Consider the following 22816-nt stretch of genomic DNA (forward strand, 5'->3'; position numbering starts at 1 on the left):
AGGAGGGAGCTGGAGGTGAAGTCTTTTGTCCCTGAGACTTCAGCAGGAGGCAAGCACAGTTCAAGCCCTTGGAGAATATTCTGTAGATGAAAGTCCTTACAAAGTTCCTTCTCCTTTCCCTTGGCAATGAAGCAACCACTGCAGGCTAACCCAGCAAACAGCACACTGGCAAGGGGCAGTCCAAACTCCTGCATCTTCCTTGGTTCTTCTCCTTGGCAGAAAGGTTTCTTGTTCCAGAAGTGATCTAAAGTCTATGGGACTGGCTCCCAATATTTATACCCCAAAATCCTTTGTTCTCTGAAGGCAGAGAGGCCTATGCCTAGTTCAAACCAGTTCCTGAGCACTTTGTTGACATTACTCTCTTCTCCGTTCACTGTGCAGGGCAGTGACATCAGCCACCCCATAGGAGATGGAGCCAGCACAGGGGAGGGATGATACAGCTCTGGAGCACTATGTTGACAGGATTCCCCTTCTCTTTTCACTGTGCAGGGCAGAGACATCAGACAAGCCAGAGGGGGTGGAGCCAGTATTGAAGAGGGAAGGCCCAGCCCTATTCAGGTCCCAGGTGCACTCCTCCCTCCCATCTGGATGTAAATCTCCCTATTCACCACTGGGCTGTCCCAGACTGTCTCCTGGAATTTCCCCAGCCCTGTCACACACAAACCCAGACAAGGAATACACAACTCAGCAGAGGCGGGCTTAAATTGTTAGGCAAGCAAATACCTGCTTTCTAAAAGTGGTATTTGCAAACACAGGATATTAAAATAAACTTTACTAAAAGATGTATATTAATATTCTAAGTTCAGGCATACTAAATTCGAATTTCTACCATGTTTCCTGAGTCAGTTAGGATTATAAGAATGTAATAATATTCACTGCCCATTCTGGCCAATGAGAACAGGTAGCCTTCAATAGTGAAAAACGAAAATTACTGTAATTCACTATTAGAACATGCTACACACATCAGAGTATGTCCTACCTTTTACTTACAATGCACCCTGTCCTTGGGCCTACCATAGGCATGTCTAATATGAAGCAAAGGGAAGGTTTAGGGACTGGCAAGTGGGTGCACTTGGCCAAGTCGACATGGCAGGGCTAGACTGCGCACAGGCCTTGCAATGGCAGGCCTGAGACACACTTTATAGGTTGTTTCTGTGGGTGGCACAACCAGTGCTGCAAGCCCACCAGCAGCATTTGATGTACAAGCCCTGGGCACACATGGTGTACTGTACTAGGGGCCGACAGATAAATCAAATAACCCAATCATGGAATCCAATCAGTATCAATTTAACATAGGGAGCACTTGCACTGTGGCACTGCTAATCAGTGCCACAGTGCCCAAATCATAAATCCAGCAAAAGAATATCAAAACAGAGGAGGCAATCTGTCAAAAATGGAAGGGAGGCTCACGCCAATGATGTTAGGTCTAACAGTACCCCTTGATGACAATTCACAGTATAACAATGTACTCAAAATGCAAAAAACATATAAAAAACGTATGTGTTATTTATTACAAATTCAATTTATTCATGTGTAGTTAAAAAATACAAATAATGTATGTCATAAAATAAAAACAATAATATACAGTATAAAAAACTCATACACAATCAATTATGACCTCCATAATTAAAACAACAGACCGAAACATGTACAACATAACATTTGTTTGATGCTCTCTAGCTCGCTCCCTGGGAGTCTCCTCGCCATCCTGGGGGTCTGAAGGGGACGTCGACCGGACGCCATTGTGGTCAGCGCTCTAGCAGTCAGGCTGACTGGCTAGAGCACTATTTAATCTCAGTATGCAAGCGCGCGGCGTGTGCGCGCGGTGTGTGTGCCGCAGTAACGCCGGAGTCACGCCAGAGTCCAGCCCGTCTGCGCCTGTCCGCGCTAAGGACGGGCTGGACGAGGGGACGACTGGCCCTACCGGGGTGGACACATTCGTATCAGGTATTTTCGCCATGATCTAATGAACCTTAAACCATCTCGGTTACCGTGTCACTATTCAAACCCCCCGGAGGCTATCCAAATCTCTCCCGGGTGTAGGTGTTTTAGGACAAGCTGCACGGGATTTGTTTCCCCATCTGGACCCACCAAGGCAGGCACTAGTGGTAAACTTGCGCTTAGCACGAGGAGGGAAAATGGATTCCTTATTAATGCAAGATCTTTGATAAAGAACAATGTTGCCTTTAAGGACTTTGTCTCTGATAGAAGACCCTCCTGGGTCTTCGTTACGGAAACGAGGGCTAAAGATTCCTCGGGACCGGATCCGGTGGATGCGGTACCGGAGGGCTATACGCTAGTTAGGCAGGATAGAGTGGGACGCACAGGTGGAGGGTTTGGCATCCTTTATAAGAATTCTCACTCCTGCCGTATCACCCCATTATCAGCCCCTCATGATCCCTTTCAGGCCCTTTATTTCTCTATCAATGCAGCATATGCTGCTCCATTTATGGGCATTCTTATATACCGACCTCCTGGGCCTAGAGCAGATTTTGGTCAGCATATGCTCAGCATTTTAGAACCTTATTTCGGTTGTGAGCACTTAACGGTACTGGGAGATATGAACTTCCATCTAGAAAATCTAGAGGCCAGTGAAACCCTCTCTCTCCTAGATGCTCTATCGCTTGTGGGCTGCAGCAGCTAGTCAAGGGTTCTACCCACCAAGCGGGCCATACGCTGGATGGGGTTTTCTCGAATGACAGTCGGCTGACTATCGATGCCCCGATCCCGCTCACCTGGTCGGACCATTTTGCGGTCCCCTTGGAACTGGTTGCTACTTCTGCAAACAGCAGGCGGAATGGCCCAAGTAAAATGGAATCCAGGCGAAATCTTAAAAGTATAACCAATGACTCACTTGGTCCCCTGATCCCCATCACGGCCATTGCCACAGAGGAGGATGTGTGCTCTGCTGTACTTAAGTTAGAAAGCTCCATCATAGTAGCTATGGATGAATTGGCCCCAGCCTCCCTACGTTACTCTGCCAGAAAAAGGCTGTCGGCCCCCTGGTTCTCGGAGTCACTAAGACTACTTAGACAGGGTTGTAGGAAGTAGGAACGACTTTGGCGGGCCAGCTGGGCTACGCAGGACAGGGAAATCCATGAATCTCTTTTGAGGGTATATAAGACTGAGGTTATGAGAGCAAAGCAGGAGAATTTTACGAATCTCACTACCGCGCTTACCTCGCCTAAAGAGTTGTTTAAGATCGCGGACTCGCTGACTATCCTGCAGACCCCGGACCCAGTCGCTGGCACACAGCAGCTCTGTGACGATATTGCCCAATATTTCCATTCAAAAATTGTCGAAATGTATTCGGCCTTAGAGTTACAAAGGGCGTCAATATCTTTCTCCCCCTCTCAATCCACCCCCCCCTCAGTATCTGCCGGGGTTTCTACCCTGGTGTGTTTGTCTAGTTTTCCCCCTCTTTCCCTTCAGGAACTGGATGTCCTCTTGCGTAAGACCAGGTCTGGGTCTCCCCTTGACCCCTACCCACTTAAACTTCTTAAACAGTGTAAGGAAATTCTCTTGCCCCCATTACTGGACATTATGAACAGGGCAATGCGGGATGGCATTTTTCCCTTTCAGTGGAAGAGGGCGGTGGTTAAGCCCCTTTTGAAAAAGCCTACCCTAGCCCTGGAGGTTCTTAAAAACTTTCGCCCCATTTCGCTGCTCCCAGCCCCTGCAAAGATGCTGGAAATTCATCTTAACCAGCATCTTGCAACTTATCGGGAAACCTCTGATCTCCTGGATCACTTGCAGCATGGATTTTCGGAGGGGGCATAGCACGGAGTCGGCCCTTACCATAGTGCTTGATAACATCCGCACCAGAGTTGACAAGGGCCAGACCACCCTCCTCATCCTGTTAGATCTTACGGCTGCGTTTGATACCCTGTCTCCCTCGGTGTTAATATCTCGGCTTAGGGAGCTAGGAGTCAAGTTGGGGGAGTTCCTATCTCCATCCTATCCTGTGCATTGTGGGGTCCCACAGGGGTCGGCATTAAGTCCGACCCTCTTCAACATCTATGTGACCCCACTTGCCAGGCTCATTAGATCGTTTGGGATGGAGGTAGTCTCCTACGCTGATGACACTCAGATCTTGGTGTCTCTCGCCCAGTCCGTCAGCTCCTCTGCCTCCAATTTTAGACACTGTATGGAGGCAGTTGCCCAATGGATGATTGACAATTCATTGAGGCTGAATGGCGAGAAGACAGAGATCCTAGTGTTCGGTGGGAAGGAGGACATCTGGTCCGCGGAATGGGGGCCTTCATCCCTGGGTACTTGCCCTGTACCCACGGTCCTGGCTCGAAACCTGGGAGTCAGGATTGATCCGGCCCTTGCGATGGGTCAACAAGTGAATAGGACAATCTCCACCTGTTGGGGTATTATCAAGATCCTGCGGAAGATCAGACACTATCTGTCCTTGCAAGCCCGCAAGCAAATTGTGGTCGCATTAATAGCTTCCCGGCTCGATTACTGTAATGCCTTATATGCAGGAATAAACAAGGGTCTGTTACAGTGACTACAAATTGTGCAGAACGATGCGGCTGAGTTTGTGCTGGACGTGCCCAGGCGCTCGTCAGCCACTGCCGCTAGGAAATCCCTGCATTGGCTTCCGATTGAAGCCAGGATCTCCTTTAAGGTTTTTTGTTTGATCTATGGGCCCTTCACCAGGAAGGGGACGGGAGGAATAAAAGACCTGCTGGTTCTGTATGTTCCCTCCATAAAGCTTCGTTCCTCCTAGAAGCTCCTGTTATCAGTCCCCCTCGTTCGAAGAGCTAAGTGGGGAGACAGGGCTTTTTCCAGCCTTGCGCCGAAATGGTGGAACACTTTGCCCTGTGAAATCAAGTCCCTGCCATCAATGCAAGCCTTTAGAAGGGCTTTGAAGACATGGCTCTTTGCCAAAGCCTACCCTTAGTTTTGGGATCTGCCTTTTATGATTCTTTATTAGTAGGCGCCTTGATGTCTCCGGGCTAAGTTGCGCTATATAAGTTTTCATTCATTTCATTTCATTTCATTACTAGATGTACATTCCAAATCCTACTTCACCACTTGGTTATATACAAAGATGAAATCAGTATTATAAATTCAGTGCTGGATCCTTGAATTGTACAGAACAAAGAGCGTTGGCGCGTTTCGATGGAACCAGTAGTTTATACCATCTTTATCAAGACTTGTAGATATTCTGTCATGTCAAGGGGGTCAAATGATAATTCACACCCTATAATGGATACATATACAATTAAAATTTGTGTTGAAAATGAATTTAAACAAACTTTAAAAAACCTTACAACTTTATACAATGATAAACATTAATAAACAATCTACTGTTGTGGACAAAATCATATAATACATTTCGCTTAAGTGAGGGAATCATTGGTCTATTCATATCTTATTTGCTCCTTCATAGTGCAAACGACCCAGGGAAGTGATTAACTCTGTAACCCCTAGATGGTTAGGCTGCTACCCAAGTCAATCGCCCATCTATGGAACTATCCCAAATTTGTATGGAGAGCTTACTCGGGAAATACACCTCACTTGGAAATCTCTTAAGGCGTTATACTATGCCATTGGGAAGGTTGCATCACATACCACCATCTCAACAGGAGTCTTCTATATCTCAAATCGATGTGAGGGAAAGTTAAATATAAAATTCTTGCTGCCTTACCCTTGCAGTTTCTTAAAAGAAGGCTTCGACAAATCACGATAGGTCTTGAATGATTACAAATATCACACGGTTTAGTGGAAAGCTGGAAAAGAAAGGAGCACTGATTACTAACGGATCTTCCTGTGTAATGGACATAACCCGCCCTCTGGAGCTATGTCCAATCACCATCCTATAAGGAGACATGTAATCCCTAGTTAATATAGCTGGCTGTCCTTAAAAACAAAGTATCACACTAATATACGGCCCCGTATTCCAATGCAGAAAAGCGCTGATACTTTGGTCCAATTCGTTCTGATCTGGACAAGGTATTCAATCAATACCTCAATCTGTTCAAGATATATCAAACAAGAAAAGTATATGTGTGTAAATGCATAGGTGGCTACACTTGCCCGTAATACTAAATACACTGCTATATCGCTATGGCCAAATCTCATACCTTAAAAACGGCAGGAAGCTGAAATGCATTACCCGTGGTATACGTGGTAAGGAGAGCCGAGTACGAGGTGTCACCGAAGGCTGCTTGCTCCAGACATTCAATAACTGCCGTAGCAAGAATGTGGTGTATCTTTTGATATGCCCGTGCGACCTAGGATACATAGGCGAGACAAGTAGAGAACTCCGGACCGTGTCCTTGAACATAAATCAGCCATCCGCACCAAAAAAATCAATGCCCCCCTAACGGAACATTATTGTAAGAAAAAGAAGAAGAACCACAGCTGTGATGACCTTAAATGGTTCATCTTAGAAAAAATCTGAGTCAGTAGACGGGGTGGTGATGCAGACTCGCTTAGGAAAACCCGAGAACAATGGTTTATGTGTCACCTCAACACTGTAGATAGAGGACTCAATTCTAGAGAGGATTGGGCTAAGTGTCTTTAATTCTGTAATTTGATATTTAGACGTGGCAACTGTTACACTCATCCTTCACAGGTAAACGCAGTGCGTACAGACATATACACCATAGCTTTATTCGGTAGATCCTCCCGGGTGTCTGTATAGATCCCGAGAGCTTCATTGATACCTTTAGTTTGTGACCATTAATCTGGTTCTATATCATACATAGCGATATGCAAGCCTGTTTGTATGTTCCATTACAAGCTTATATGTAATCATAGTTTGGCCGCAAGCCCTACAGGTCTCCTTTCCCATTGGTAGAAAGGTATTGACATCCCAGCTGCCTACCTTACATTGGCTATATTTAGCCAATCACGGTACACTGTGTGTGATGTCTTGTGTTTTCCATGAGCCTATCTTCATCTATCGAGCGCCGATCTTAACAGTCTCGTAAGTTGAGGACCAGTGAGGGAACCGTGCATAAGTATCCCCGCTTCTTCTTGCGACTCTATCTGAGGTTATGCATTTTCAGAGACACGTGGTTTCCCTGTATTAGTTTAATCTAGCCAATCACGGTACACCGTGGGTGATGTCATGGGATTAACCAGGAATTTATATTCATCTTTTAAGCTATGTATAGAGTAGTTTCGCGAACTGAGGGCCAGTGAGGGAACTGCGCAGTAGTATTTCCGCATCCCCTCGTGACTTCATCCAATAAAATAAGTTTCTAGAAAACGTGTCTGTTTACATAAAGTCTTGTGTGTGAAACTCAGCCATTGGAAGGTAATCACCTTAAAAGACCAATGGTATTACAGAACACACTGTATTTAACCACTAAATGTCAGTGTCCTCTCTGCATCTTGAACACGGGCCCCCAGTTGCGGATAGCACTGAAGAGAGAGACAGGTATTTTTTCAATCTCGGCATGACTGCGATACTTTGCGGTTGGCAGCCATCTCGTTCTTTTAGCCATGCACTAAGTGTGTTCTTGTTATGTGTGTCCCCTAGAGCAAGCAGCCTTCGGTGACACCTCGTACTCGGCTCTCCTTACCGTATACTACGGGTAATGCATTTCAGCCTCCTGCCGTTTTTAAGGTATGAGATTTGGCCATAGCGATATAGCAGTGTATTTAGTATTACGGGCAAGTATAGCCACCTATGCATTTATACACATATACTTTTCTTGTTTGATATATCTTGAAAAGATTGAGATATTGATTGAATACCTTGTCCAGATCAGAACGAATTGGACCAAAGTATCAGCACTTTTCTGCATTGGAATACGGGGCCGTATATACGTGTGACACGTTGTTTTTATGGTACAGCCACCTATATTAACTAGGGGTTACATGTCTCCTTATGGGATGGTGATTGGACATAGCTCCAGAGGGAGGGTTATGTCCATTACACAGGAAGATCCGTTAGCAATCAGTGCTCCTTTCTTCTCCAGCTTTCCACTAAACCGTGTGATATTTGTAATCATTCAAGGCCTTTCGTGATTGTCGAAGCCTTCTTTTAAGAAACTGCAAGGGTAAGGCAGCAAGAATTTTATATTTAACTTTCCCTCGCATCGATTTGAGATATAGAAGACTCCTGTTGAGATGGTGGTATGTGATGCAACCTTCCCAATGGCATAGTATAACGCCTTAAGAGATTTCCAAGTGAGGTGTTTTTCCTGAGAAAGCGCCCCATACAAAGTTGGGATAGTTCCATAGACGGGCGGTTGACTTGGGTAGCAGCCTAACCATCTAGGGGTTACAGAGTTAATCACTTCCCTGGGTCGTTTGCACTATGAAGGAGCAAATAAGATATGAATAGACCAATGATTCCCTCACTTAAGCGAAATGTATTATATGATTTTGTCCACAACAGTAGATTGTTTAATAATGTTTATCATTGTATAAAGTTGTAAGGTTTTTTAAAGTTTGTTTAAATTCATTTTCAACACAAATTTTAATTGTATATGTATCCATTATAGGGTGTGAATTATCATTTGACCCCCTTGACATGACAGAATATCTACAAGTCTTGATAAAGATGGTATAAACTACTGGTTCCATTGAAACGCGTCGGCGCTTTTTGTTCTGTACAATTCAAGGATCCAGCACTGAATTTATAATACTGATTTCATCTTTGTATATAACCAAGTGGTGAAATAGGATTTGGAATGTACATCTAGTATCAAACAAATGTTATGTTGTACATGTTTCTGTCTGTTGTTTTAATTATGCAGGTCATAATTGATTGTGTATGAGTTTTTTATACTGTATATTATTGTTTTGATTTTATGACATACATTATTTGTATTTTTTAACTACACATGAATAAATTGAATTTGTAATAAATAACACATACGTTTTTTATATGTTTTTTGCATTTTGAGTACATTATTATACTGTGAATTGTCATCAAGGGGATCTTTTCTCTTAGTCATGTAGTTTTACCTCAATTCCCTTGAGCTCTTTAAGGGGTACATCTCTTTTCTTATAGAGGTCTAACAGTACACCACTATGTCTAATTCATATATAGTCAGTTGACATAAGGCTCACCCTTTAGACGTGGGCACTTAAGTAGTGGGTGGAAATGCATGATTCCATCTGCACCACAGGCAATTGCACTGGGTGAATTCCATTCCATCCAGTTTGACTTGCATGTTGCTTTACTGACCATTCCTTGGTCCGTTTTAATGTCCTACTGAAACCGCAAATGAACAGTCTGATTATTTGTAGATTCTAAAGATAATTCTTTCATCCATAATGCTCAGCTAAAATGGGCCCAAAATGACTTTCAACTTAATTTTAACTTGTCATTATTTTAATATAAATACTCGAGTGACGTGTTGTAGATATATCAAAAAACTTTGAAATGAGGAAATCGTGTTTTTGGAATGCCTCCATTTTTTTTCTCAAAATAGGAGAAAACGGTCATATCATTTTTAACAATTAGCAGATGACAGAAAATATTCATCTCATCACTCTGAAAAAAAAATAGGTCTATTATTTTACAATAAAAAATATGAACCGTCTTTCACGGGTAGTAGTTCATTATCATATTTTCAGTGCTGATTGTGCTCTGTGGTATTACAGATGCGGCCTAGTCTCTTTCGTTATTGCCAACCGCTCACGCACGGGTTGAGCGCAGATTATTCATGAGGGAGTGGTCTCATTTGCATTGAGGTCTGCTTCATGCAAATGCAGTAATCCCAATCTGGCGCCTGTTCTAATGGGAAGGTGAGTGAAGTGACATATTGCACACACAAAATGGTGGGTATCATGAGAAACCAAGTGGCAGATTTACAACCCCCTTGCGCCTCATTTACGCCGCCGTTGCGTCACTTTTGAGATGCAGCGGCGACGCAAATCCTGCGTCATGGTGCGGGGTACTTACAACGTGACGCATCTGGGAGATGCGTCACGTTGTAAAGCCCTGCGCCACATATAGGCGTTCCTGCGCACTGGGGGGCATTCCGGCGCAGGAAGGCCTCCTAAAAGTGGCTGAGTGAAATCTACAAGATTTCACTCAGTCACTTTTAGGCCAATGCTGCGTCAAAACCCTGCGCCTGCTTAAGGCGTAAGGATTGACGCAGCATTGGAAGAACAGGGCACCCCCGAACTTTGCTGGAGCTGCGTCGCGCTTGCGACACAACTCCAGCAATGCCATCTTTTGGCACAGATGCGTGACGCATCTGTGCAGTTTTTGCCCCATGCTGCGCCGCATTGTAAATGCGGCGCATCATGGGTGGCGGAGCTGCGGCGCACAATTACTGGCGCATCCCTGCTGATATGTAGGGATGCGCCAGTAATTGTAAATCTGCCCCCATGAGCGTGTGTGAGGGTTGCACCCATCATTCTGGGTACTCGCTTTTGCGCGGGTGGGTGGTAGAGTCCTAGGGCAAGGGGCACAAGGGATTGGCCAAGGGGTGTGGAGGAGAGGTCTTGATGGGTTTTCCAGGAAGGGATAGTGTTTCGGGGCGCCATTTGAGTGTGACAGCGCCCCGGCTGCAGAGGGACACTGTCGTTTCTAATAGTCAACCTGTATGGAAATAGTTAACGACTCTTCCTATACTGTTTCCATTTTCGTATTAATTCTTTGAGAGGAGGTCCGTTAAAATCATTCAGTCACAGTTTTTATGCAGCAGATCTGTTTTCTCCAGTCCCTATAAGTGTTCTTTCCAAGCGTGTATTGCTCATTGCTAACGTGCAGCCTCCATATCACAAAAAAGTCGACATTTTAATTCATACATATATCAATTCATTGACACTTGTTAGGGAAATTAAAACTCGCTCCGGTCCCTTTAAAAAAAAGAAAGTAAGCTTGACAAGAGCACGGAGTGAATTCCTTTATGTTTTTATTAGAAAACGTGAAACTTATCATATGTAGCAGATGGGAGTACAGCATGCAGCTTGAAGACAGTTATATAAATATACCCTTAGTGTCTGTTTTGCTTTTCAGTTTGTAGTGGAAAGTACAAAGGTAGAGTGGAGCCAGTCAGGGCTGCACTGTGTCTCTAGATATCCATTCCAGATGTTGGCTAGACTTAGTGGAGCCAGTCTCGTGGCACTGAGGCTAGAGCAAGTTGTCTTTGTGCTCCAGGTGTGATGCTTCAATCTGACTCCCTCCCCACGTTTGCCTCCTTTATCTAAACAGACTAAGCTTTGTGACAAGGCCTCGCCACCTTTGCTGACTAACGTTTGCCACTCCCCTGCTGCTTCCCTGCTTGGTGGGTCCTGCAGACAACCTCTCTTGTCCCTGCCATCACCCTGTCACTTCAAGACAAGAGTCTTACAAAAATAAATTGGCTTCGAATTCCCCCATCTCTCCCCCACAGTTAGTGCCTCTTTTGCATATTCAGCTCTGTGTTTTAAGAGTGTCAGAAGGTGCTATCAGACATAGTTTGCTCCTGCCAAGAATCGGATGGCTGTGCATGGTGTGCATGCTCGTAAAGGGGGTTTACAGTGTAATATTTTACTCCCCTGATTAAAAATAGCCAAACAGAGAAGTGTACTGTAAATCTTACAGGCGCCAACTCCAGCAATCTGAATATTCGTTGCTGTCTTTGGTGGGTAAACGAATTACAGAACAGTTTAGTATAACATGAGGGCTCTGTGGAGTCGATTAATTCCTGGCACCCCCACGGGAGTCATGTTGACTAACAGTTTAGGCCTCTATTCCAAAATATGTGAAACTTAACAGAATACAGGAGAGGTGAAGCGCCTAGAGCTGCCAAGAGCAGGGTGTAAAATGCAGATGCTGCTGATGTTAGTGCCGTCCTGGGCCTACGACGATCAGATTTGGAGCACTCTGAACGTTTGTAGAAACATTTCAGCTTTGGAAAGCATTGGGCTTCACATCGGACATGTAAACAGCCAAAATAAATGTACTGGAGGTCGCACAGAGTCTAAAATAAGCAAGATCAGGGATACAGAATGATCTATTTCAATCAATTTGTTCTCTGGAATGGTTGCAATAACCGCTCTTTTTAGCAAATAGTACTGTTTTATTAAACAGTTTGCACAGGCCACTGTCGCATACTCCTCTGGTGCATGCAATTGACCATGCCACACACGGAGCTCTTTAACACACATCTTTATTCTTCAGCATGCAAACATTTACTGAACACACTATGCCATAAACTGTATTAACCATACCCAGACACACTCTGAAACATCCAAGCTGATTAAGAAACTGTGTAAGGAGTTGCAGGGACCACAAGGTCCCTCTGCACATGATCACACAACACTACATCTCCGCTTTGTTAAATAAAAAGTATTGTCAACATATATAAAATAGAGATCCTCAATGACTCATTGAGGTGCTCAATCAATCAAATGTAGTAAAGTGCAGCTACTCAACTGTAAGGGCTTTGCTGTGGGGGGGCCTGCTGATCTGTCTAGGCACTGTGGTTCAGTGGAAGAGCCAGGTCTTGAGGTCCTTCCTGAGTTGGGGCAGCGATGGTGATTGCCTGAGGTGGAGAGGTAGGGTGTTCGGGGTCTTGGCAGCGAGGTGGGAGGAGGATCTTACTCTGGTGCTAGTCTTACAGGTTAATTGGACGGTGGTCAGAGTCTGATGGGTCGAGTGGAGGTGTCTGGTGAGTGAGTGGAAAGAGAGGCAGTGTTTAAGGTACGCAGGTCCCACATCATGGAGGGCTTTGAAAGCATGTGCGAGGAGCTTGAAGGTGACCCTTTTGTTGACTAGAAGGTGTTTGGTGATGTGGCTGTGATGGAGCAAGGTGGAGAAAAAACATTTTGTGTACCCCTTGTGAAGTCACATTTCCATAACCATAATATGAACTAATGGAATGGTGTGAATAACTAATCAATTTAGAATAGAATTTGCACACACACAGATACACGTGGGAATTAATTTTGCTTATGTGTTGCAATCATAATTAACTAATCGTGTGATTCTGTCATGTTGTAAACTAATAAGCAGCTTTAAAACAATAAAACGCAGCATAAATGTGCTTTTGGTTACGTATTTGTGGCAGAAATCATGGGATTAGATGGGTATGATATGCTTAAGTGTTGCTTATTTGCTAGGTAACTACTAATAGGGTAAATCTTAGTAAGGGGGGAGGTAAACAGAAGGGTTAAAATTCTTAAATGAACGTTCGTTTGTGTTTGTTTGTATGATAGTTCCCATTTTGACTCGTGAGGCCTAAAAGAAAATGGCTTCACTCGATTATTGTGGTCACAAAAGAAATGCGTATGCGCGAGCAAAGTCTGAATACGAGCTGTTTGTGCCTGGAGTGACGACGGATCAAGGACATGATGGCCTGGAAGTATAGATGGCTGCCAAAAAGACGAGCACAATGGTTCAGAACGTGGGAATACATGCTAAAGTTGCGAGTAGAGAACAGGACTAGGCCATACTTGGGCCAAACAAAGGACCCATTAGAAAATTGCGGACAGAAGGAAAATGTAATATTATGATGACGAGATGATGCTCATCCACCCCCAAATTGTCCAATCAGAACTCTAATTTATGGTAAAAGTTACTCTTTTAGATAAATAGAATTAGTGAAAAAGGTATAAAAAGTGCTGATTTTAGTGAGGAAAAAACTTCTTCTCGATTTCTACCAGAGATGCTGCTAGAATGCTGATTTTTCCTGTGATGTAAGATTCTAACTGACTTATAATTTTCTCTTTAACAGGAAATGTACTTTAGGTGAGGGTTTTGAGTTAGGGAGTTAAGAGAATGAAATTTGGGAACTATCTGTCTTTTGATAATACTTGTATTCTAAACTCAAAATGTAACGTCTATTTCTGAACTTTCCTAAATAGATAAAATAAACGGGTTGAAATAAAAATTTTACTTTCCTTTATAAAATGTCGATTTTTGAATAAAGAAATAAAGTAAATAAACTTAGACATGTCAAATTTGCTTTTAATAAAAATTAGATAAATGGAGAATTAAGCTGGTCTTGAGTTTTCCTACGCCAAATTTTTTACTAGCAGAGCCATCAACCTTAAAGGTGGCGTGTCTAAATAAATGTCTTGTTAATTAAAACCATGGTAAACTTGTCTGAACTGCAGGAGTAAATAGTATAAATATCTGGTTTAGTTTTAGACACTCCACTATGATACAGCGGCTCTCATTTGAATTTCGCCGATCCATGGAGTAAGGTGTAAGTGTTTTGTGAGTAACTCGCGGTGTTATGGGCCCCACTTTTGAGTATATGAATGAATTTGTACTTCAGGGAAAGGTGACATAGTTTTAGAAATTATTTCTGGAGAACCGCTGCATCAGCTGCAGTGCGCCATGTTGAGGGCGAGTCAGGCTGCAGCGTTTTGTATATTCTGTAGTTTCTTGAGGAGTTTTTCAGTAGAAGCCCAGTGTAGATTGTGATAGTCGAGTCTGCTGCTGATGAGCCTGTGGGTGGTTTTCTGGACTTGGTGGGGATCCACCTGAAAATCTTTCAAAGCAGGCAAAGCATGTGAAAGCAGGAAGCAGAGATAGCATTGATCTGCCAGTTCATAGTGTATGAAGAGTCCAGTATGATGTCAAGGGTTTGTGCATCGTCCATGGGTGTGGGGGTGTTCTGAGTGTGGCGGGCCACTAAGAGTTGCCCCAAGTGGAGGGGGTGTGGCCCAGGATGCGGACTTTGGTTTTGTCTGAGTTGAGCTTGAGGCAGCTGTCTCTCATCCAGGTGACGACGGCCTTCATTCCATTGTGGAAGTTGCTCCTGGTGACTGTGGGTTCGTTAGTGAGGGAGAGGATCAGCTGGGTGTCATCAGTGTAGGAGACGATGTTGAGTCTGTGTTTCTTGACGATGGCTGCAAGCGGGGCCATGAAGACGTTGAAGAGAGTGGGGCTCAGGGAGGAGCCCTGGGGCACTCTGTAGTGGATCTCTGTGGGAACTGAGAGAAACAGTGGTTGTCTGACTCTCTGTGATCGACCAGTAAGGAAGGAGCGGACCCATTCCAGGGCTTTAACATTGGAGCCAGCGTTATGGAATCTTTTGCATAGGGTGCGGTGGGAGATGTTGTCAAAGGCAGCTGAGAGGTCCAGGAGGATGAGGGCGGCTGTTTCTCCTTGGTGGGGGAGCAAGCTTATGTCATGTAGCAGCAATGAGTGCAGTATCAGTGCTGTGGTTGCTTCAGAAGCTGGATTGGGAGAGGTCCAGGATGTGGTTGGCTTTGATGAACTCAGCAAATTAGGTGTTTATGGCTTTCTCAATGACCTTGATTAGGAAGGGGAGCAAGGAGATGGATCTGAAGTTCTTAAGGTCTGTCGGGTCGGCGGAGGGCTTCTTCAGCAGGGGGTTGATCTCAATGTGTTTTCAGTTTTCAGGAAAGGTGGCAGTTTCGATGAAGCAGTTGATGGTGCGGTAGAGCTCTGGGGCGATGGAGGTGGTGGCTCTGTGGAGGATGTGGTACGGGCAGGTGTTTGAGGGGGTTCCGGAGTGGATGCTCATCCTAATCTTAAGGGTTTTGTCCGTGGAAAGGGGGGTCCAGTTGAGCAGAATCTGGTGGGGGTCAGTGTCGTTGGGTGTGGTGCTGGTGGGTGTGGTGCTGGTGGGTGTGGTGGGAGGGTCTTGGGAGTCAAAGCTGCCATAGTTTTGCTTGATCTTGTGGTGAAAGAAGTTGCCAAGCTTTTTGCAGAGGTCTTGTGGGGTGGGATGTCTGTGGTCTCTGTGTTGTGCTTGATGAACTCCTTGACTATGGAAAAGAGTTCTTAGCTGTTGTGCATGTTGGTGTGGATTCTTTCTTAAAGGGCTGTTTTCTTTGTTGTTTTGAGGAGGATGTGCTGTGCAGTGATGGCAGATTTGAAGGCTGCATGGGCTCCAGAGGTTTGTTGCTCCTCACTCTCTTTTTGAGTTGTCTGCAGGTGCGCCTAGACTCTTGAAGGGCGGGAGTAAACCAGCTTGCTTACTTGGAGTATTGCTTGCCGAGGACATTCTTGAGGGGAGTAAGAGTGTCAGAACAGTTGGAGATCCATCGGTGGAGGTTTTGTGGTGAGGAGTTGGTATCTGCGGGTATTGGCAGAGGGGTTTTGCTGAGGGAGGTGGTGAGATGTTCTATAGTGGCCTTGTTTCAGTTTCTGTGGGGGAAATGGTGAGCATGGTTTTGTACGGCGGGTTTGGTGAAGGAGAAGTGGATGCAATGGAGGTCCATCCAGAGGAGCTTGGAGATGCGGCTAAAGGTACTTCTGTCGCTGGCAGAGAACACAGGGTTGAGTGTGTTTCCTGCCGAGTGAGTTGGAGAGGTGATTAGTTGTTTGAGCCCTGCGGTGGCGAGGTTCTCTAGTGGGGATGCAATGTTCAGGTTTTTCAGGTTGCCCAGGTGAAAATTGAGGTGGCTGAGTAGGATGTAATCAGTGGAAGCAAGAGCATGGGGTACGATGAAGTTGATGATGGCATCGCTGAAGGGTGGGTGGGGGTTGAGTAGTCTGTAAATGAGGGTGCCACAGAGGGTGGTGTTTGGTTTTGATCTGTAAGTGGCATGCTCCATGCTAGTCGTTGGGATGCCCAAGTGCTTGGTCAGGAGGAGCGTGGTGTTGTGAATGATGGCGATTCTTCTCCCTGGTTGGTTGGTGCAGTCCTCGCGAATGATCTTGTAGCCATAGGCGATGGTATTAGTGACATCTGAGGCTAAGCAGGGGTTCATCCAGGTTTCATTAAGGAAGGGGATGTCAGGGGAGACTGAGTTGAGTAGGTCCCAGATCTTTATGGCTTATTTGTGAAGTGAGAGAGTGTTGAGTAGGATACAGTTGAGGCGGTCTGGTCCAGTGTTGGCAGGTTGAGTGGTGGGAGGTGCTGGGGTGTGTTGGTGGGTTAAGATGCAGTCTCAGTAGTGGCAGGAGATGGGGCTATGGGTGTCACCAGGTACCAAGAGGCGACAGGCAGTGTGGTGTCCTGGGATGACGGCGTGGAGTGTGCGGGCATCGTAGAGGTGGAGGGTCCTAGGACCAGGGTCCGTGGTGCTCGGCACAGTCCAGGCATGGACAGGCGCAGACGGGTTTGCCTTTGACGCACCTTTGGCATGCCGATGGCATGGCCACACAGCTGCCTCCTCTAAGTAGTGTGCAGGAGAGGCATGGACAGCTGTGAGGTGGGAAACGCGTGGAGTGGGAAAATGGCCTTTGGAGGAGGATAGGGCTGCAGGGGACTACATCATCGGGGAACAGCAGAGAAGAAAACGCCCAAAAGTGGCCAATAGGCAAAAGTGGCAACAGGGCAGACTAGAAAGGTGAAATAAGTACAGTGAAATGGAGGAAGAGAGAAAAAAGCAGAAATAAGTCAGATCAGAGAGACAGAGGGCAGTGCAGCAGCAGAGAAGTGTTGCTCTACCACTCGACCACCAGGGATGAGGCACTGGTAGGAGCTTGAGGGTCGAAGAGGGCCTCAAACCACTAACCAGAAGGTCAGTATCAGCTACGGAGGCAGCAGCTACCAGGTGGAGCTGTGCAGGGAAGAGAGCAGTCCACCGACAAGATCAGTGGATTGCACCTTCACCCCACAGCCGCCGCCATTAAGTAGTGTGCAGGGGAGGGGTAGACAGCTAGGAAGCAGGAAACATGGGGATAGGAAAGTGGTACTGGAGGTGCACTGGGTCGTAGGGGATTTCAGTTGTGGGGAACACCAGAGAAGAAAATGCCCAAAAGTGGCAACAAGGTAGAGAAAAAAAGTGACGAAAAGGACAGTGACATGGAGGAAGAGAGAGAAGAAGCAGAAAGAAGGCAGAGCAGAGAGACAGAGGGCAGCACAGCAGCAGAAGCTCTACCACTGGACCAACAGGGCTGAGGTGCAGGCAGCAGCCTGCAGGTAGAGGATGGCCTCGAACCACTGACCAGATGGTCAGCAGCAGCTTAGGGGGCAGCAGCTACCAGGTGGAGCTGTGCAGGGAAGGCAGCAGTCCACTGACAAAATTAGTGGATTGCTTGCACAAATCTTCCAGATCAAGTCATACGAGGTGAATGATTGGCATCAAATGCAGACTCAGATGCTTGACTTGGGCAGTCTGGTGGGTTGACTAGTCTCACTCTTGATATCTGGAGCTGACGAACATTGAGGCAGATGCTTGAAATGTGACAAATCTCTCAAAAAATGGACTGTCCGGGATGTTCAGCGGTCACCATGTGTCCTGTACCTGTCACAACTCTCAATGGGACAGCATTCAATGGAGCATCAGTTTTGCACTTCCGTTTTTCTTTGTATCTGCGTAAGTCTGAAATTTGCTCTTGTGAGAAGTGTCAGTGCCACAAATTTCATCACTAACTATCACTCAGCTTGTGGTCCATTGTGGTAGCTTTGTCCCAATGGCTCTCCTAATCAGCAAGGTGGCAGGGCTTTCACTTGTTGTAGAATGTGGAGTTGACTGATAGGCGCGAAGAGCTGGACATAAGGCTGACTTGAGATCGATTCCTTCTAGCACAGCGCACTGACCCACTTTCTTCAGGGTGCCCATAAATTGTTCAACAACACCATTAGCCTGTGGCCAGAAAAGTATGCCTTTCTTATGCTTGAGGTTCAAACAACTAAGTAAGCCCTTCAACTCTGCTATTGAAGAGTGGACTCTTGTCAGATTTAAGAATGGAGGGAACACCCCATGCTGTGAAAATATCATCCAGCCTCTCGATAACTTTGTCATCGGTGGTCGATTATAAATCTTCAACTAAAGGAAAATGTGAGTACTCTTCAATGACTACCATGAGTTGATGTCCATTGCTTTTGGGTCTAAAGAAATTAACTGCAATTTTCTCCCAAGTTTAGGAAGGTCAGACATATTTAGCAGATGCTGTGTTTTCCTGTGCGATAAGCAGTTACACAAGTAACATGCTTTCAGTTCCTTCTTCACTCGTTCAACAAGGTGAGGAAACTACACTCAGTCTCTTTGTGTGTCATTTCAATCACTTGTTGCTTCAAGTGCTCTGGTATGACAATCCTTGAACCCCTTAGTACAATACCTTCTTGAGTGATATTCAATGTAATCTGTGAGAGGTTAAGTATGTTTTCCCCATGATTGCGTTGCAATGATATCCTTAAGTGTGAGCATGTCTTGGTCTGTTATTTTGGCAGCAATGATCTGCTCAATGGATAGAGCTATAGGGGTGCTGGACTTTACTGTGAAATTGATATACTATTTAGCCACTTTAGACATTGCACTGTGACACTGTAACAGCACTTGTGAGAAGTAATCCTTAAAAACTGATAAGCAAGCTAGTAGGAAAGGTGAACATAAATGGAGAAGTTCTAAAAGTACTGAGGACAGGCAAGCTTATAAACAAATTCACAGGCGTTATCTTGATCATATCTTAGGAGCGAAAAAAACTTATACAGGTGATAGAATAAATTAGACCTCCAACTCCCACAAGGAACTCTACAAAATATTAAAATAATTCACCCGTCCCATATCCTGCCAGCTCAAACATCCTGCCTCACAGGATTAGGTAGATACTTTGTCCACTTTCCTTGTGAAAAAAATCTACAACATCTACAGCCTTTTCCCTAGCCAGCTTTGCCAAAATTTGCATTGTCGCTCCGATTGTGATCATGCACCCTCTTCAATATTTTTAACAAAATTAATTGAATTTAAACAAGAAGATGTAAGTACCGCCTTTGTTAAGATCAAATCAGGCTCCCCTGCCGATTCTGTCTCACCTCACATTTTGTCCATTATTGGATAAGCGCTTTTTACAGGCCTCACTGATCTCTTCAACGTATCCTTACGTCATTCTACTGTTCCGATAAAATGGAAAATGGCTATGGTCAAGCCTATTTTAAAAAAGCCCACTCTGGACCCCAAGGAACAGAATAGCTATTGGCCCATTTCCCTTCTCCCTTTTTTCTAAAAAGTTCTGGAGTCACTAATTCACAGAAAACTCTCAGTCTTCCTAGAAAGTATTAAACTGCTCAATTTCTCCCAATCCGGATTTCGAGCAGCTCACAGTACGGAAACAACATTGATAGAGGTAGTTGACAGCATCAGACTTGCCTTGGACTCAGGCCAGTCAGCTATGCTGGTCCTACTCAACCTATCGGCTGCCTTTAATACCATCTTCCACGTTACGCTTGTGAATCGTCTGTGGGAGATGGGGTCAAGGACATTGGCTTGGCTTAGCAGCGATCTGGTGATCGTTCCTCTAGGATACTTATGGGTTCCCTTGTCTCTCACAGTCATGTGATAGACAAGGGAGTTCCCCAGGGATCCATTCTATTTAATGTATATGTGGCACCCCTAGCCAGAGTGATTAGATTGCATGGCTTTGATCCCTCGTCGTATGCTGATGATGACATGCAACTATTGATCACTCTTGGCCCTAATATTACGGACACCAAACTCTGCTTTATGAATTGCATGGCTGAATTCAACATCTGGATGCAAAATAATCACCTGCAATTTAATGCCAATAAAACAGAGATTAACCTTTTTGGGAAAGCCCAAACTCTGTGGTCCAATGATTGATGGCCCCCAATCTCCGTATTTGTCCATCTCCCAAATCAGTAGTCCATAACCTAGGGTTGCTGATTGATAAGAACCTCTCCATGGCAGACCATGTTAATCATGTGACGGGTGTTTGCTATGGACTGATGCGTAGCCTTCGCAAGATCTTCCAGTGGATCCCAGCCATCAGTCGGCTTGATTATGGAAACGCCCTGATGGCCTCTATCAATGCAGAGCTGCTCACCAAACTCAAGGTGCTACAAAATACTGCCGCTAGACTTGTATTAAACCTAGCTTCACGGACTCCGTCAGCACCAAGTTTGAGAGCTCTCCATTGGTTGCCCATCAGGAAATGCATCCATTTAAGATCATGTGTCTGGTTCGCAAGACTATCCATGGGAACGGACCGTGTTACATTGCCAAAAAACTCATCTGATATTAACCTGCCAGAGCATTTAGGTCCTCAAATAAATATCTGCTCACCCCTTTTAAGATCCGTACCGCAAGTACCGGCGGCAGATCTTTTTCATATCTTGCCCCCTTTCTGTGGAACTCACTTCCATTACCATTACATATGGAAAGTAATCACAGACTATTTCGCAAAGCTCTAAAAACCTGGCTGTTCCAATCTTTTCTCTCCCTTTACTGTCACTCTTTCACCTCTCTTTCCCCTCACGTTTATCAGGGTTTAAGCAAGCACTTTGAGACCCCCGGGTGATATGTGCGCTCAACAAAATCCTATGACTATGACTAATCAGCCAGGTTTTGAACCCTCTTCAGCTCATGCACAAAAGTGCAACTCCCACCTTTTGATGAGAGGGGGCATCTTGACTTTCAAATTTCCAAAAAGGGCGAGCAAAGCCTGGTGATCACTGGCAAGGGTCGACCAATCAAAGGGGGACCCCTGTAGACAGTTAATAGGCAGCTGAAGCAGGGGAAATTAGTAGAAACACACAAACAAAAAGCACCTGCCGATATTTAAGGATACAAATGGCCCCGGAAAAGGGTCCCAATCTTATATATCACTCACTGGGGCTGACCCAAATATCTTTTCAAGCCATATAACTACAAGTTTAATCAGCAAAAAACTGTTTTATTATCATAGTATCAAAACATAATTAGCAAACTTTAGACAATGCATGAATAAATACAAAACGAACATCAATAATACTATAAATTTTCCCACACATCACTTCATTCATGCTAGCATTCACTCATCCTGGCATACTTTCATTCAACAAAACACACAATATCCAAAATATCCAAAAGCATCACACATCAATCCAGGTGGTAACATTGCCCACTGATTTTAAGATGGAATATTCCTCCTGCGTCATCCCAAAATGGCAAATAGGGACAGGATCCAGAAGCACGAAAAAGTTCAAACGTGTACAGCCCAGAACGGGGCCACACCTTCATCAGGGCGAAAATAGATGGATAGTGAGGGGACACAAACACACCTAAAATTGCAGAGAAACATAGCATCAACACATATATTGGTATACTTATAAAAACAGTATTACAAAGGTTTAGGCATACAAAGGGTCAGCTCCAAAAGGAAACACAATATATTTATTCAGGATAAGGAACAAGGCAAATCAAATGCCAAAATAGGGTGCACTGAGAGAATAAGAAACCATTGAAAAAGAAATAATTAAAGCTCGTGAAGCTCTTATACATGCTAGCTGTGTGATTCAAAATACCCCATTTACCCATCTGTGCTGTACATTGGATAGACATATAGTGAAAACACCATAACATGCGTAAAGCTGGAGAGAATATAGCTAGTAACATGCTTCACAACTACCTGAAGCGTAAGGATATTCACTAGGGTTCTCTTTACAGATTCTAGAAGGAACCCAGACGGTTCAGTAATACAGGATCTATAATAAAGATCAATCAATCAGGGTCTGTAACCATGTCAGTACAGCAAAAGTTTCATTTGAGAAATAAGCAGAGGTCATATATGGACAGAAACCTACCCGCGACGTTGCATGAGGGGTCGTTACTAGGCCAGAAATGGGGGCCATAAAGGCTTCCACAAGCCTTAAAGAAGAGTCTTACAGGGAGTCACTCAATATCACTAGAGCGGACATCAGCCGTTCTGGGATATAAAAGAGAATATTGGAAAAAATGAGTCAAAGACCCTAAATCAGTCACGCACCACCCGCTTCTTACCATGGCTAGAATTAGAAACCTACTCGTGGTCCAACGCGTTACAAAGGGTTAGATGAAAGAGCAGGTCGGGGGGCCATATAGGCCACCAAGAGTCTCGATGGAGAGTAGAGCAGGAAGTCAATTTCTTGCTGTCACAGTTACAGAAGTCAGCAGTTCTGGAGAGTAAAAGAAAATAACGGGATTTATCCATATTTTACGCAGCAGCCGCTTCCAACCGGAGCTGGCATGTACGAATCAAATTTGACTCGTAAGTAAA

Source organism: Lissotriton helveticus, chromosome 6 (assembly GCF_964261635.1).
Source record: "Lissotriton helveticus chromosome 6, aLisHel1.1, whole genome shotgun sequence".
In the NCBI taxonomy this organism is placed as follows: domain Eukaryota; kingdom Metazoa; phylum Chordata; class Amphibia; order Caudata; family Salamandridae; genus Lissotriton; species Lissotriton helveticus.